Source organism: Lontra canadensis, unplaced genomic scaffold (genome assembly GCF_010015895.1).
Source record: "Lontra canadensis isolate GAN:19392208 unplaced genomic scaffold, GSC_riverotter_1.0 scaffold75, whole genome shotgun sequence".
NCBI classification, from domain to species: domain Eukaryota; kingdom Metazoa; phylum Chordata; class Mammalia; order Carnivora; family Mustelidae; genus Lontra; species Lontra canadensis.
In genome coordinates, this window is record NW_022631069.1 from 4,363,598 (window position 1) to 4,381,194 (window position 17,597).

The window sequence follows — 17,597 nt, forward strand, 5'->3', positions numbered from 1 at the left end:
CTGGAATTTTGCCAGGGATCAGCCTTAAGCCCACTGGGTTTTGGTTTCTGAAAAATGGACCCCACTTTTAGGAGTGAGCACATTCGTCCTTCTTAAGCCTCAGGTTTTGTGTAAGGGCCCCACAGGTGTACCTGCGTCTCTTTCTTTCAGCCTGAAGATTTGAGTCCATTTAAAGGAAGTAAGGTAGGGGTGCCTGGGTGGCTCAGTGAGTTAAATGTCTGCCTTCTGCTGACGTCATGATCTCAGAGTCCTGGGATCGAGACCCTGCATGAAGCCCTGGGTTGAGGCCCATGTCGAGCCCCACTTGGAGCCCTGCATTGAGCAACCAGCCCTTCACTTCGTGGGGCTCCGCACTCAGTGGGGAGTCTGCTTCTCCCTTGCTCTCTGTCTCTCTCCCTGCTTGTGCTCTCTCTCAAATAAATAAATAAAATCTTAAAAAAAAATAAAGGTAGACTCTTACTTTTTATTCAACCCGTTAAGTGCTTAAATCCTATCCTAGCCAGTACCACGCTATCCATTATCATTTGAGAGAAAAGATTAAAGAAACATGAAATGAATTGTTCTGCCTTCTTTGTGTTGCTGTTAACACGAAAACAGCCATGGACATAGGCTTCCTTGTTCTTCTTCCAACTCCAAAGATAACCAAAATGCCTTCTTAAGTATTAAAAAGCTTCCAAACCTCCCCTATGTCTGTCCTTTAGGTACAGACAAGACAGCCCATTCTTCATATTTGCCTCTGGCTGGGTCATCTTCATTCTTTTAGAGACCTAAACTTACCACAGAGCCCCTCTGTGGCCACGCTGACCTGTTCCCCTGGGTGCCGTTTGCCCATCCTGTTCACAATAATGTAGGACCGAGAGTTAGAATGAAAGCCTCCTTTCCTGTTTTGAATTCAGCCTATGGGATTACAGCTGTTTTTAAGTCAAACTTTTTGAATTCTGTTTTCTTAAAATCCAGGGTATATGTCAGAACTTCAACAAACATTTTCTTTCTGCACTATCATGTCAAGTCCCCTGGATGTGAGATTGCTGTCAATTCTACTTCTTTCCTTCTAGTCTGGCAGTTTGGGTCAGGAGACAGCAGAGAGTATCTGTTTCTTTCATTGCATCTTCCACCTTCTGAGGGATTCGCTTCCAAGGGAATCAGAATTATTAGATGTTGTAGTTTGGGTTTTTGTTTTGTTTTGTTTTGGAGGAAGACAGAATGAGACTTTAAATATTTTGAGCAAACTTTTCACTGGATTATAGCATAGGAACAGAAAACACCTTCAATCCTAAGTGCAGAGCTCAATAAATTTTCACAAATTGAACACACCCCTATAGTCACCTAGCATGAAACCTATCAGCTCTGCTGAAACTTCCCTCTTCCTCATAAATTAGTTTTAATGGAGTTATAATCTGTGCTGGAAGAGGGTAATTACCCTAACGGGAGCTAACACTTGTCGAGAACTTGAACTATGTGTCAAACACTGTGCTAAACAATTTATAGGCCTTGCCTCTTTTCATCCTCAACAGCAGCTCTACGAGATGGGTCTTATGATTTCCCCCATCTTAAACGAAACCAAGGCTTGGACAGGCAAGATCACTAGCCAGTAAGAAACGGAGCTGGGGTTCAAATCCAGGTCTAGCTAATTCTAGAGACTGCATTTTTACCTCTGCAGGAGCTACACCATTTCCAGCTCTACCCAGCCAGCCAGGCACTGTGGACATTGGGGCCAGATAATTCGGTCACAGAAGGTGTTCTGGGCATTACAGCATGTTTATAAGCATCCCTGGCCTCAATCCACAAGATGCCAGAAGCACAATTCCCTCTGCTTCAGTGATAATCAAAAATGTCCCCACACATTGCCAGCTGTTCTCTGGAGAGGAAAAGTGCCCCCAGCTGAGAACCATTGCTGTAGACGATCCCATTCTTCCATGCGTCCCTTCTCCTCACCGATTTGCAATCTACCATGAGTCTCTCTGAAATACATTCATGTCAATCCAGGTGTGCACCTCCCTGGTAAGTAGCGCGATTCTAAACCCCTGGGACCCGTCAGTTTCCTTGGAACTACTCATTCACTGCCTGGGTTGCATTTAAGAATCTGAATTGAGGACTGCTTCATTTTATTACGCAAACACGTTCTTTGCCCCCACAGTCTTCTGAAGCCCCAAATACCACTGCTCCAGTTACAACTGTCATGGCAGGCTGGGTCTCTTCCCTTTGACCTTTTGGTAGAAACTCAGTGAGCACTTCTTCTCATACACTCCCCTTTCCTACTTCACACCCATCAGTCTCCAAATATCTAACTATCTGTCAGAGTCATGGAAGGAGAAGCTGGCATACCCAAAAAGGGCAAAGTGAGAAGCAGTTAGTAGATGTTACTTATGAAGGAGAGAGCAAAATTTGGGGAAACTGAGGCAAGATACTGCAGCACCCTGGGTGTGGTAACCGTAGAGAGGCAATTCCACTTCTAGGACTAAAGAGGCAAGAGGAAGACATGGTAATTTGAACCTGGGGACATTCCCTCTATGGTGGCTCTCATTGGCTCCAGCCCAACAAGGGCATGGGGGCCCAGTGATGCAGATTGTATGGTCAGATTCCCAGGCACAGAGCAGCAGGGAGAGGGCGGCGAGATGATCTGTACAGGCAGGTGGAAGAGGTATAGCACAGTATCTTTACGGGTTGATCTGAGTACACCTCTCTGCGCCCTTCCCTAGATTTCCTTTTGAAGTCCTCTTTATCAGACACAGGGCTTCTTGCCAAACGTGTAATCCTGGTTTTGAAAGATGCCTTCTCCTTCTTGCCAAGAGCTCATCATTCTGGCATCACCAGCCGTGGTTTAGAAAACCAAATCCTGGGTTTTGATCCCACCTATTTCACCAGCTGTTCATTTCTCCTCTCCTCCCTTCTCTGCCAGAACGACAAACTTCGAGTGGAAGAAGAAATGAGAAAACCTGATTCACCTTGTGAGATCAGGGTGGGTTTCTCTATCAGTTTCAGGAAGCAGTAATTCACCTTCTAGCTGTTTCTTTGCCTGATGTCCAGATCAGGATTTCTCAGACCCATCAGCGTCTGGGTGTTCTCTCAATGAATCTCGAGGACACATAATGCTGCTTTCCCCTTGGATCTGGACTCATCCTGAGCAGGACGGTCTTCAGGACTGGGGGAAAGAGAGCTCCAAGAGGGAAAGTTTCCGTTTTTTTATCTTTTTCCTCCAAGCCATACACCTGCTAGAATACCCTTCTGCCCTCTTAGAAATTTCCCATTTTTACTGTCTGCTGGGTTATTTCCGCCACCCAGTCAAGGAGCCCTTTGTTCTCTCCACTAAGGCTTTCTTCAAGCCCTTCTACCTTCTACAGGGAGATCAGTGGCATTTAGAGCACGTCTGAGAGGGTTAGACAGAGAGGGGCAGAGACAGAGAGACAGACAGACTCCAGAATACTCCCTTTCATGTTCCTACCACCTGACAGTCGAGTTGAAAAAAGAACCTTCTGCAGTTCTTTCTATAAATTTCTTTTCCTATTTGCTTTTGAGTTCCTGGTCTCTCAGGGATTCTTGGTAGCAGTGCCACTGAACTGACAGGGTTGTTTTCCTCCCCCTCTCACCTAAATTCTGATAATCTATAAGGTATTGGCAATTAGCAGTCAATTGCACTAGGTATGAATCAAGTCCAGTTCCTTGCCATGAACGCGGTGTGGCAGCAGTGCAGTTCTTGACCCACACAGACCACGATGGCGATGACTCACACATACCTCCCCACCTCTTGCCATGCTGGCTGTTTTGCTGCTGGGCTCCGCAGTGTAACCACAGACTGTATCATACTGTGTTAAGGCTCTCCCCTTCAGTCTAATGGTAAGCTTAGCGAGAGCATTTTCTTTTTCTTTTTTTAAGATTTTACTTATTTGAGAGAGAGAAAACGCTTGTGCTTATGAGTCGGGGGTGGGTAGGGGGATACGAGGGAGAAGCAGATCCCCGCTGAGCAGGGAGTCTGACCCAGTGTCGATCCCAGGACCCTGGGACCATCACCAGAGCTGAAGGCAGATGCTTAATGGACTGAGCCACCCAGGAGTCCTTGGATTTTTATTTTTAATTAAGGTAGCCTAGCAGTTTAAAACAGTGCTTACAATAGTTAGACTTAAAAACAACTGCATACACAAACACAAAATTGATGAATTATGACAATCGTTAACATGTGACTTAAAGAAAAAGTTCAAAGTGCTTTCAACATTTTCTTAACGTTGATAGCATTATTAATGTTGATAGCCTTATATATGTAAGGCAAGTATTAGTTTTCATATTACAGTTGAGATAACTCAGACAGACATTTGATTTATTCTTAACTTTTGACTTCATCAGTCTTATGTTTATTATCAGGTTAGATTAACATCTTTAAATTCTGTCAATATCAATGTTAATGTCCTGATTTGGACAACTATACTGTGGTTATGTCCTTGTTCTTAGGAAATGCACACTGAAATGTTTAGGAATAAAGGAACACAATCTGCTCCTCAATCTCAAATGGCTAAAAAAGGAAAGATTAGGTGCGCCTGGGTGGCTCAGTCGATTAAGTGTCCAACTCCTGATTTTGGCTCAGGTCATGATCTCAGCCCTTTGTCAGGCTCTGCACTCGGTGCAGAGTCAGCTTGAAGATTCTCTCTCTCCCTCTGTTCCTCCCCCTGCTTGTGCTCTCTCTCTCTTTAAAATAAATAAATCTTTAAAAAGGGAAAGAATATGTGAATGCATGTATCTATATTTATATACACGTACCCATCTAGATCTGGATCGATCTATTAGTCTACCTATTTATATCCATCTAGAGAGTGCTAACAAAGTGTCATTGGTTACTTTTAGAAGTAGATAAGACCCTACTCTACTATTAACCCTAACTGAAAACTGGGAGATGAAAAGAAATAATTTAAAAATTCTACTAGACATGTATTAATGGTGAAAATGTCATTTGCTGAATACTTTCTTTAGAAGGTGCACTCCCCAGGGGCGCCTGGGTGGCTCAGTGGATTAAGCCTCTGCCTTCGGCTCAGGTCATGATCTTGGGATCCAACACCATATCGTTGGGCTCTCTGCTCAGTGGGGAGCCTGCTTCCTTCTCTCTCTGCCTACTTGTGATCTCTGTCTGTCAAATAAATAAATAAAAATCTTTAAAAAAAAAGAAGGTGCACTCCCCAAATACTTGATGACGTATCACAATCAGTAAAAAAAATTTTTTGACATACTCCCCCAGCGTATGTTTGTTGGTTTATTTATAAATTACGTATAGTACTAATGTACTGATAGGGAATGCATGAAAAATAAATATTTTTTAAAAATATGGTTTTTATTAATTATATGAAAATCCCTTTTAATATCACTAAGATGAATATTAACAAATGATACACAGAGCAATGTTACTGAATATGCTTAATTTTTAAAAAATCTTGGCTGAACTCTGTGTCTCAGCAATTCCAAGTTTTGTCTCCAACCTTAGTCAATCCTGCCTTTTGGTTTTCAAGACTGCCACAATGGAAAAGATAGCTCACAACACGTGCAGCTCCCGATGGAAGAGGTGTGTCATTGCCGGCACACCGTGGTTTTCATTCAGATGTTGCTATAGCAAAGCTCCATTTTTTCCTACTGTAAAGCACTTCTTACAAATTACTCAGAATGCTTTGCATTTCAACATTTACAACATCATCAGAAAACCCTGTTTTGGCAAAATTCTAATTTTAATAAGTTTCTAAGTTGTTTTTAAGGGTGCGGGTATGAGTTTACTTGATTAAGGGACACATCTTTTTCCCTGGTGAAATTTCCATTCTTCGAAGTGATTTCTCAAAAGCACCGATTTCTTTGGAAAGTGTTACTTGTTCACTTCGTGTTACTTTGAAGGAGCAGATTAAGTGTGTTTGTTTTTTGGAAGGTATATACTTGGTTAAAAACTACTTTCTTCATTTGTTGCCATAGAAAGGTCAGTATATCTGGAACACTTCCTTTTTGTCAAAAGAAAAATGCTGAATTCCATTTCTAAGTCCACAGTGCTTCGGAGTAATTTGTCATAAGTTCACTAGCAAATTTCCATGAGGTAGAACAGATTTTCACAGTCAATCCTCATCTCATTAAGAACATACCCTAAAGATTCCGCGATGGTTGAAAGGTCTTGCTTCCGTGAAATCGGCCATGTCCTATTATTAATAGTGAGACCCTGTTAATGCTTAGGCTACAATGCCTCATGGTTCACTGAGAGCAAAATAACAGTGGAGGTTTCTGGTGCTAGCCCCCCACTGTAGCAGGCTGCACACACCGCTGGTGACCCCAAGACACTGAGGCAGTGAGGTCAGGGTTGTCACTCTGTGTATTACAGAACAGTAACATTTACTTCAGTTTAGCTAAAATTTAAACACAGCCCTCATCTTTTCTTCCTGTAACCCAAAGGGTTAACTTGCACTTCCTTTGAGGTATGCACAGTCCTCTTTAGGGACCACTGACTCTAAGAATATATTCCGTGCATCTGCTCTTTCGATCCTTACTGTCCCCACCATAGGGCAGTATCATTTTCCCCACAGTGTAGGTTTCCCATCATGAAGTTCGAGCTGCAAACGGCTGTCCATTCTCTGATGCCTTCTGTGCACTTCAGTGCTTTTCCTCTCTGGACCTTAAAACAGACAAATCCACCCAGAGATCTCTGAGACGAAAACACCATTTTATTTTCAAAAATTGACATTACTTAAGATATAGGCATAAGTCGTGTTCATTATTTAAGATATTGACATGACCTAAATGCTCACACATAGGCGAGCGAGTGAATAAAGTGCAGGATCTCACACAATGGAATACTGTGCCATTAGGCAAAGGAATGCGGATCATCTCTCGGGCATGGAGTGGGGTCATTTCCAGGACATATTGTTAGAGCGAAAGGGAGAGCGGCAGAGAGAAGATGCCATGGTTCTGCGGCTGGGCTAGCGCCCTGGCTTCTGCTGAACTGGCTAGAAGGCCCTGGAGAGCAGAAATCATCATCAGAGCTGGGGCCAGAGAGCCGGTCTCTGCCTGACTGAGTTCCTCGGCCCTCCCTGTACTCTCTGCTGGCGTCAAAGTGCGGGGACGGCAGCTCCCACTCCTGTGATTGTGTCCTCACCAAGACCCACACATGTTCCACTCTGCTGTCTTGTCTCTGATGAAAAGTCCGTTTGTAGCTCTGACTCCTGTAGGGCTCCCCAGCGTGAAGGCTCAGCCCAGTGGAACTTCTCCATGTACCTCTTTCCAAGTTTCCTGCAATTTGTTTTTCTCTAAAACCAAGTGGATGTTATCATTAGTGTGGTACACCTTACTTAATACATATGATCTTAGGTAGGTTTCTGGTTTTTTATCACCTGGCTGTCATAATTGACTTAATCCATTTGGTGAAAGACAAGGCTTCCTGAAGTCATGATTTACAAGTCTGCTTATTCAACAAGAAAGTGTGTTGCCTATGTACAAAACATGAGGCCTGGGGCACCTGGGTGACTCAGTGGGTTAAACCATCAGCTACCACTTGTGTCCGATGACCTCCAAATCTGGGTCTTTAACCTTGACCACTCTCTTAGTTTTAGACCCACCCATTCATCTTGGTTCCGAGGGTGCACAAGCAATTCAAACAATAGAGCAAAACCCCAATTCACTACCTTCTGCCCTCAATTCTCCTCCTCTAAATGGTGTCCCCGATTGGAAGAGTGATATCACCACGTATCCACTTGTCTAGGCAGCCGGAAGGGGCATTTTACACATACCCCCAGTTATGGAAATTGTCCTTTAAATTGTAGTACATATTTACTTGTCTGTCCTTTCGCTAAATTGTAGGCTTCTTGGAGGAAAGGAATTAATTTATCTTTGTATCCTCAGCAGCTAGCACTCTGTCCAGCACAAAGTGGATGCTCATTTATTGAACTGATGGATGAATAATTGATTAACCGGAATACCTATAATTCCCCAGCACTGTTGGATAACAATGGTTACAAGACCTCCTTATTTTTATTTCTCACCTTCACAAAGCAAGACAGACACTTGCCAAGCTGGACTATGACGCCATCTGGCCAGATCCAAGCACACCTCTAATAAGCTCTCGGGGAGGTACATTTTCAAAGCAATCATTGAAGCTAATCTTTCAAATAGCCAAGGAATGTGGTCTGTCATGACAGTGGTCTATTCTCCAACCCAGGAAAATTCTCTTATTCCTGGAGGCCTGAGTAATATGCATTAAGTTAATGTGTGGTAGTCCCACGTTAGAAGACTGAGTGGTAAGCTAGTACTGTCTGTAAATAGTAGTGCTGTTTAGTCACTGGTCTAAGCTTTTTTAAACTGGTATTTATTGAATGTTTGGTATGTGCCTAGAGCAATAGGCTACGTGGTTAAAGGTATTATGTCATTTAATCCTTACAAAGTTCTTATGAAGTCTTGTTATTACCCCCCATTTTACAGATGAGGAAACTAAGATGTAAAAGGCCCCAAAAATTCTCCCAGGGTCGCACAATCACTTTAAAGGAGTATAGGGGTACTTGTGTGGCACAGTGGGTTAAGCCTCTGCCTTCAGCTCCGGTCATGATCTCAGGGTCCTGGGATCAAGGTCCTGGGATCATCAGGCTCTCTGCTCAGCAGGGAGCCTGCTTCTTCTTCCCCTTCTGCCTGCCTCTCTGCCTACTTGTGATCTCTGTCAGATAAATAAATAAAATCTTTAAAAAAAAAATGAGACCTATAGCAGGTGTTGGGGTAACGATGAGGGGGGAACAAACAGTGATTGCAATATAAGTTCTATCCTCAAGAGACTCATAATCAAGCTCACTGTCTCTGAGGGTTTTACAACCCAGGGAGTACACAAGATCTACTGAAGTCTAGGGTGAAAATACTAGAATTTTTTATGTCTAATTTCTGCTCTAATATTCTAGCAAATGTTTTATTTATCTAAATAAAGAAATCAAACCTTACAGATCTATAACATGTGGATCGATCCTGGTTCCTTTAGCTGGTGTTATGTCATATAGTTGTAGGTCATGTATGGTATAAAAGGATCCTCGGGGCAAAGTGGGAATTCTCCAGCTTGCAGGGGTCCACAGTGGAGACCTCTGCCATTTAGTCACTTCCAACGTACTGTGATGTACTGTACTTTGAATGTGCTTGGTTAAGAGGGTTTGCAATTATATTATCTAGCTTTAAGAACATTAACCCCCACAAAGAGACAAATGGCTTAAAAATAATCCATTTAAAGATACTATAAATTAAACATAATAATAATAATGCAGGCACCAGCAAACAATAAGAAAATGGCAGTGGGCACTCTCTCCGTTGCAGACATGAATGCCTCATCAGCTACTTTTTAATAAAAAACTAGGTTAATCTAGGCAAATCCATCAAGACCTTACCTAAAACTTCGAAATGATCAAGAGTGTTGACTAATTAACAGTGAAATTCAACCCAAGTGTATCATTCACCTTTAGATAGAGCTGACGAGAGTTCCACGCAATCATGATAACCAAAAGTTTTTAAAATTATGTATGGAGTTTCACTTCTCCTTAGGATGTGGAAAGCCGCAAACACGCCAGCCCCATCCTAACAAAGAGAAAAATCCAGACAAAAAACAAAATGGTAAATTTCAGTGGACCTCTCAGAGAGCTGGGATCACAAAACAATGGAGCAACCGGAGTTCCAAAGACAGACAATCTTTCTGATGAGAGGTGGAAGACAAAGTCTGTCACCTATGGGAGGGTACGCGAGAAAAAGCTGTAGGCCAGGAAACATGTGAGGAAGAATAGCTGCAAGTTTAAGGAATTGCCGAAGGCCAAGCGGGGGCTATGTGTCAGGCCAGAAGAGTGAGAGCCCCACCGAGGGCCGTTCATACTTTTCACAAGCTCTTATCCTTAAAGTTAACCTTAAGTTATCCTTAAACCTTTACTGAATGCTCATGAAAGAGAGTGGGGTTGTAACAGGTATATAGGAGATAACTGGCAGGCATGGGGTTCGGGCAGAAAACACCAGGCATTTCCCTAGATTCTTCTCATGTGCGAAACAAAACCTTCAGGCTTGGGGGACTGGCTGCAAAGACTGTTGCCCAAAACACGGAGGAAACTGAGGTATAAAAAAGACTATCCTGGAGGAGAAGCACAAAACCGTGTTGGGCCCATGATCCTCAACTAATATCAAGCAGAGGTTTCCTACCACTGGGGGAGAGGAAGAAAAGTCCCACTCCAGATCAATCACAAATACAAGGCAAAATTTGGCTGCTGTAAGGAGGAGGGGCAGGAATGCAGGGAGGGGCCCACACCTGAGGCTGAAGTACATAGGTCCTTCCCTAAGACAGACCAGGGTGGAATTGAGAAATCCTCACACTCCCAACACAAGCCTGGCACAAAGTAATGAGCACCAGCAGTTCATCTAAAGCTGGGGATGGGGCATGTACGTGGTGAGGGACCTAGGCTGAAAGCCAATGGTGGAGTGTTAACCCTGGGAAAAGCTTCGATCATGAGAGCTCTCATCCTAACCACAGGGCAAAAGTCGAAGAACTTGAAATCTGCGGTGTACTGTTGCTCAGCATAGCAACAACAAAACCCAAAAAGCCAGCTCCACTGCTAACTAACTTGACTCTCATGACTCAATTCTCCATGCTAACAGCCAAACAAAAGAAGAGTCATGGCCATTTCCTGGCATTGATAATATTCACCTAGGTCTCTACTGTTCTGCATGAAATATCGGGTATTCACTCAAAAACTACATTTTACACACACATGCACACACAAGAAACCTACTGTCAAGACACAGTGCAGGCAACAGGAACAAACTCGAGTAATACTTGGATAATGGAATGAGCAGGCAGTGACTTTACGATAACTATAATTAATATGTAAAAGGATACAGTAGGAAAGGTAAACAACATGTGTAAACAGATGGGGAGTTTCAGAAGAGAAGGGGAAATGCTAGAAATGATAAACCCAACATCAGAGATGCAGAGTGCCTTTAATATGTTCATCAGTAGACTGAGCCCAGCTGAGAGAACTGATTAACTGGAAAATCTATCAAAAGAAGCTACCACGTCCCCCTGCCCCCCAAAAAAGACACAAAAAGAAAGAACAATGAACTCAAACACAGCAATGACAACAAAAGAACAGAGCATTTGAGAGATCTAGGACAGCACCAAACATTTTAACATATTTATAATTGAAATCCCAGAAAGCTAAAAGAAACAGAATGGGACGGAAAAGATATTGAAAGAACAATGGCCAAGAATGTCCCCAAAATGATGGATGACAGTAAATCACAGATCCAAGGGGCTCAGACAACCCCCGAGGATATACACCAAACCAACCAACCAAGACATTTCACACACACCTACATATATCATGGTTAACCTGCTAAAAACCCAAAATAAAGAGAAAATATTGATGGCAGCTGGAGGAGAAGAGGGAGGACCACATTACATACAGAGGAATAAAGATAAGAATTAGAGTAGACTTCTCATCAAAAACTACACAAGCCAAAAAAACAAACAAACAACAACAACAACAACAACAAAAACCAAAAACCAAACCAGCACATTTTTAAAATAGTGAAAGAAAAATATATAAATAAAAACAGCTGTCAGTTTAGAATCTATACCCAGAGCAAATCTTTCAAAAATGAAACCAAACTAACGACATCTTCAAAAAACAATAGGTGAGAAAATTCAGTGCCAGCTGGCATGCTGTGTAATAAATGTTAAAGGGCAGAAGAAATATGTTACCAGGTTGAAACTTGTATGTATGTAATCATATAAGGAGTTTTGAAAATGGGAAAATGAGTACTACCCTGCAAAATAAGGAGCAGACTAGTGATACATGTAACAACACAGATGGACCTCAAAACAATGACCCACTGAAAAAAGGCACACAAAAAAGAAGAACATAGTATTTGATCCCATTCATATAAAATTCTGGAAACACAAAATAATCTCTAATGACAGAGATTAGACTAATGGTTTCCTGCGGGATGAGAAGGGAGGATGAATGGGGGTGGATTACAGAGTATAACAGATATGTTCACTGCCCTGATGGCAATGATGGTTTCATGGTTCCACACTCATATGCCCAAACTCATTACACTGTGCACTTTACGGGCACACATTTTATTAAATATATTATGCCTCAGGGCACCTGGGTGGCTCAGTTATTAAGTGTCTGCTTTTGGCTCAGGTCATGATCCCAGAGTCCTAGGATTGAGCCCAGCTTCGGGCTCCCTGCTCAGAGTGAAGCCTGCTTCTCCCTCTCCTTCTCCCCCTGCTTGTGTTCTCTCTCTCTCTCTGTTAAATAAATCAATAAAATCTTTTAAAAAATTAAAAATAAATAAATACATATATTATACCTCAATAAAGCTGAAAGGGGGGTCATTAAAAATAAAATTACAATGAGATGCCATTAGACACCTATTAGAATGGCTTAAAATAGGCTTTTAGGAACTAACAATAATAAATAGTAAGGAAGATGGTGGACAGCTGGAGCACTGCTGGCAAAAATGTGAAATGATACAACTACTATGTAAAACTGTTTGGTGATTTATCATAAAGTTCAACAGTCGTTTTATAACCCAACCATCCTAGCTCTATTTATTTACTCAGGAGAACCGTATCCATATGTCCTCATACATGCCTGTATGTGCATCTTTAGACTGGATTAGTTAGCTGTATGCTTAGGATCCAACCGGATTAATCTCAAAAGCTGTATGCTGAGTAAAAAAGCCAGACTCAAAAGTCCGCATACTGTAGGATTCCATTTTTACTACATTCTGGAAAAGGCAGAACTATAAGAACAGAACTCAGGTCACTGGTAGTCTGAGGCTGATTGTGGACAGAGGGATTGATTACTAAGGGATACAGGGATGCTTTTAGGGTGATGGAACTGTTTTATATTTTGACTGTGCTAGTAACAGGAATGTATGTATTTGTCAAATTCATAGAACTGAATAGCTCTAAAGGATGAATTTTACTCTCTATAAATTAAACTTCAATGAACTGATTTTAAAAATTAAGCATCCCAACCATGAAAGCAAACCCCTGAAGTTTTTCATTGCTGCTTAAAGTCATGTCATACTCAATCTAGTACTTTTAAACATTTTACTAAATACAATGGGAAATGTTTAGAAGCTTTTCTTGCGATTTTGTACTCTGAAGCAGAAGCCACTCTAGGGGAAAAGGCTGAAATAGTACATAGGAAGCAATAAGGTAACAAATATGCATTCCAATGTCAGCGAATTTCACCGACAGACACTGGAGAAATGCTGCTGGAGATTTGAAGAAACAAGTATGAGACCAATTCATTGGGTAGGGGGCAGTTTGCTCTTTAGCTGGATGAGAAAGAACAGCAGTGATTTCTAATATGTTTCAGCGCATGATACTTTACAGATTCTGTTTCAATAATCAAATACACGAAGAACTTCTCTTTTTAAGAAAGCATTGAAGGTAAAATGTATGGGAGAAGAGCTACTCACTACTCATATCTTTAATAAAAGAATGATTTATGGAAAAATTGTGGACATATGTATAGCCATGAGGAAATGGCTGTTTTAACTCAAATAGAGGGCAGGGAGCCAGAAATACCATCACAAACAAGGTTTATTCACTAAATAATTCCTATGTAAGAATTTTCCTTAAGAAAATTGAAGTATACCAGATATATCCATGTAGTTTTAGAAATACAAGTCTCTTAATACATGGTAGAATCTGGGCGCCTAGGTGGCTCGGTTGGTTAGGCAACTGCCTTTGGCTCAGGTCATGATCCGGGAGTCCCGGGATTGAGTCCTACACTGGGCTCCCAGCTCCACAGGGAGTCCGCTTCTCCCCCTGACCTTCTCCCCTCTCATGCTCTCTCTCACTATCTCTCTCTCAAATAAATGAATAAAATCTTTAAAAAATATATGGTAGAATCTTTACAATAGATGAAACTGGACAAGACCATGAAAGTCTTCTGGCCCACAAAGAATTAGTTAGTATGTAGCAAAGCTCTTAAAGAATCTCTTGAAGAACATTGTTCAATTTTAAGTGCTCCAAATTTATTTTTCTCTCATGACTAATGGGCGTCAGTAGGATGCTAACAGCGATTAAAAACACACAAAACACCCTGAATGTCTCTCTTTAAATATGTATTTTTTTAAAGAGTTAAATGGTAATTTTTAAAAAGGAAATTAGTGCTATAGAAAAGACATTTTATAGAGAGATGTTTGGGAGGCATCTGGGTGGCTCAGTCAGTTAAGCATCTGACTCTGTGTCAGCTCAGGTCATCATCTCAGGGTTGTGAGCTAGAGCTCCACGCTGGATGTGGAGCCTGCTTAAAGAGTCTCTCTTTTTCTCCTTCTGCTCTTCCCCCCACAACACTCTCTCTCTCTTAAAAATAAATAAATAAAAAATATAGAGATTTGGAAAATTTTCTATTGTTATGTGATTTTTGCTGCCCGAAGTAATGGAAACGTGCCCATATGTCAAAATCTCTTAATGTGAACACTTAAAATACTTAGAAATAGAAAAATGTAAACTGTTTTACATTAACAAATTTTACAAATTTACAAAATTTACAAGTAAAGAGTTTCAGGGCTTCTGAACTCATTTGTTAAAAAAAAACAAAAAATTCCCATTAGAAGGAAATTTGCTAGCCAACTTCCAAGAAAACTTTGGCATATTTGGTAGATAAGACAAAAATTAGTATAATAATTTAGTTAATAATTAATGATGAACTACGATTTGGATCTTTGGATTTTTGTATTACACCTCTTTCTGCTATAATAGCCATAAAAACCAGATTCTAAGTAAATTGAGCTTAAAAATCAGACCATCAGATCATATTATCACAAAGGGTTAAGCAATGATTATAATAAAATGAAGCTTATTACTTCCAAAAACCATATATTATCTTGTGCTGTTAATAGGCTTTTGTATTTAATAACAATAACAGTAAATAAAAAATTTTAACAAAGATTATTAATTTTGTGTTTAGCATTCTTTAAAAATGTTTTGTTTATGCTTTGTAATTATAGAATATGTTTGTATAGCAGTCCACGTACAGAGTTTGTTAATAATAAACATACAAATACTGGATGTGTATTATCAAAATTTTTACTGATGGGGTGCAAAATTTAAGAATAGATTGGAAACAGCTGTCTAGTAAAATTAACAAATAATTATAAAGCCTTTGTAGTCCCATACTGTCTGGTACAATGCTAGATGCACAGTAAATATTTAAAACTATTTGCTCAGTGACCACCTCTGAATGCAAAAATGTGGTAGTTTCTATGTCTTTTGTGTATGTATGTATTTCTCCCTTAGAATATGCATATCATTTGGTAACTAATCCCTCTGCCTGAGTATATGTGTGTAAGACACCATGACCACAGAAGCAGTAGTGCTCAGTGGTGGCAGTTTCTGAATTTAAACTACCTGAGTCTAAATCTTGGCTCCATAATTTATTAGCTAGCTAACCTTGAACAGATCATCTTCTGTCGCCCAGCTTCCCTATATGCCTAATCAGGACAACAGCAGTACCCATCTCATTGCTTTGTGGTGAAGATAAAATGAGTTAATATGTGTAAAGTCCCTAGACCTATGTCTGACATATGGAAAGTGCTCACTGCAGGTTAGTTGCCAAACACACACATACAAATACACACACAATTGGGGTGAGTATACTGATATGTTTATATTTCATGTCATTTTATTTTACATTTCTGGTTTACCATACATATGTCTTTTGAGTTCTGGGCACTCATTTAAGTACTTTACACAGATTATCTTTGTTCATCTTTAGAAAAAAGACGACATAACAATATAAAACACTTTCCTTATTCCCATTTTATAGATGGAGAACTGAGGTCCAGAAAAGTAAAGTAACTCCCTTAAGTTCACCATAGCCAACATATGATAGATCCAGGAAGTCTGGCCTTTTTTTTTTTTTTTTTTAAGATTTTATTTATTTATTTATTTATTTGGCGGGTGCAGAGAGAGAGGGAGCCAGAGTCGCAGTCTCTCAAGCAGATTCTGAGCTGAGCAGGGAGCCCAACATGAGACTTGATCCCATGTACCTGAGATCATGACCCCAGCAGAAACCAAGAGTCAGATACTTAACTGACTGAGTCACCCAGGCTCCCCAGTCTGGATTTTAAATCACTGCTTGTCACCTCCCCACTGGTTTAATATTACTGAGTATTACTTCTAATACTCCCTAATATCTTCATTTGTATGATGCTTGCTATTCTATAAGATAAACTTTCACAGACAGTGAGTCTCATAACCAGCCTATAAAGTGAGTAGGGCAGGATCATTATCCTCACTTTTATAGGAGAGGAAACTGGTACCACTGAAACCATGGGAGTGTTTCAGTAGAAGTGTTTCTGTGTCACAAACATCCTGGCTGCCTCTGTACACAGGGAGTCATTCATCATAAACCTACGAGTACTTACAATGTGTCAAACTCAGACATCCGTGCTGAGGCTGTGAGCTCCGGACCTGCCCTGAAAGCGTCACAGCCTAGTGGGAAACACAGGTATGGAAAGAGAGAATCACTGTATACAATATGTAATCTCTAAGGGGGATAGGAAAAAAAGTGTTTATGAAGCACAGAAGGAGGGACCATCTGTGCCGGGGAGGTCTTAGAAAAGGCAAAGGTGGCAACGGGGTGGGGGGGAGGGGGGAGTCTTTCCTGGAAGACAGAATGCATGTGTGTGAGTGTGAATCCGTGTCTGTGACCATGACCGTGTGTCCAGCCATGGCTAGGTATGGGTCTGAGTGTGTACCTGTTTACAAGGGCTTGCTCACAGATTAATGTATGTACAAGCAGTTCTGTCAGTGTGGAATCAGTGAGCCTGAATATAAAGAAGAATGTGTCTGGATCCACACATACCTTGGCAGAATCTGACCTGCCCTGCTACCTTCCCTCTTTTCCTTCTTCCCCCAACAACGGGTACCTGGTACCACTGGTAACCAGAGATACCAGTGGCTTCCCACTGCAGTAATTGTCTCAGGAGCTGTGGTGATTAGACTCATCGGGTTTCTCATTCTGTCAATCTGAATGTGCAGCAGTCTAATAGAGCCAGCTAGCTTATGTGAGTAGGGGTGGGGTGGAAAGAACAGTTATCCGTGGATGCACATCTGTGTACACTTCTGGCTATGTTGAATGCTTAGCGTTGCTGCTCTTGGGCAGACTGGGGAAATCTCCTTTTTCCCTTCATCTTCACCACCTTGGGGAGTTCACCCACTCACCTGTTTCCACTGCCACCTAAATGGGGCTGGCTTTTGCCTCCACATAAGTGTCCTGGGGATATCTAAAATGTACTTCTGTGCTGGGGTTGAGCAGGGGCAAGTCTGGAAAGTGTTGGTGCCCATTTTCCTTGGAGACACTTCCTATTCTTCCCTCACCTCCACCCCATTCCTGGCCAGGCATCTCCCATAAGCTGAAAAATGTGTGCAAAAGCAAACAGGACTGGTAGTAGCCATGAGGGTCACTCCCCGGGGTGGGCTGATCAATCTTCTCCCCTGATGATAAAACCTGTTTTTAGAGCAAAATTGAAAAAGAAGGAAAAATAAGGACTCCTCTCTCCACAAACGTTCCCCCAGGAGTTACTGAGGTGGGGAATAAGGCGACAATATT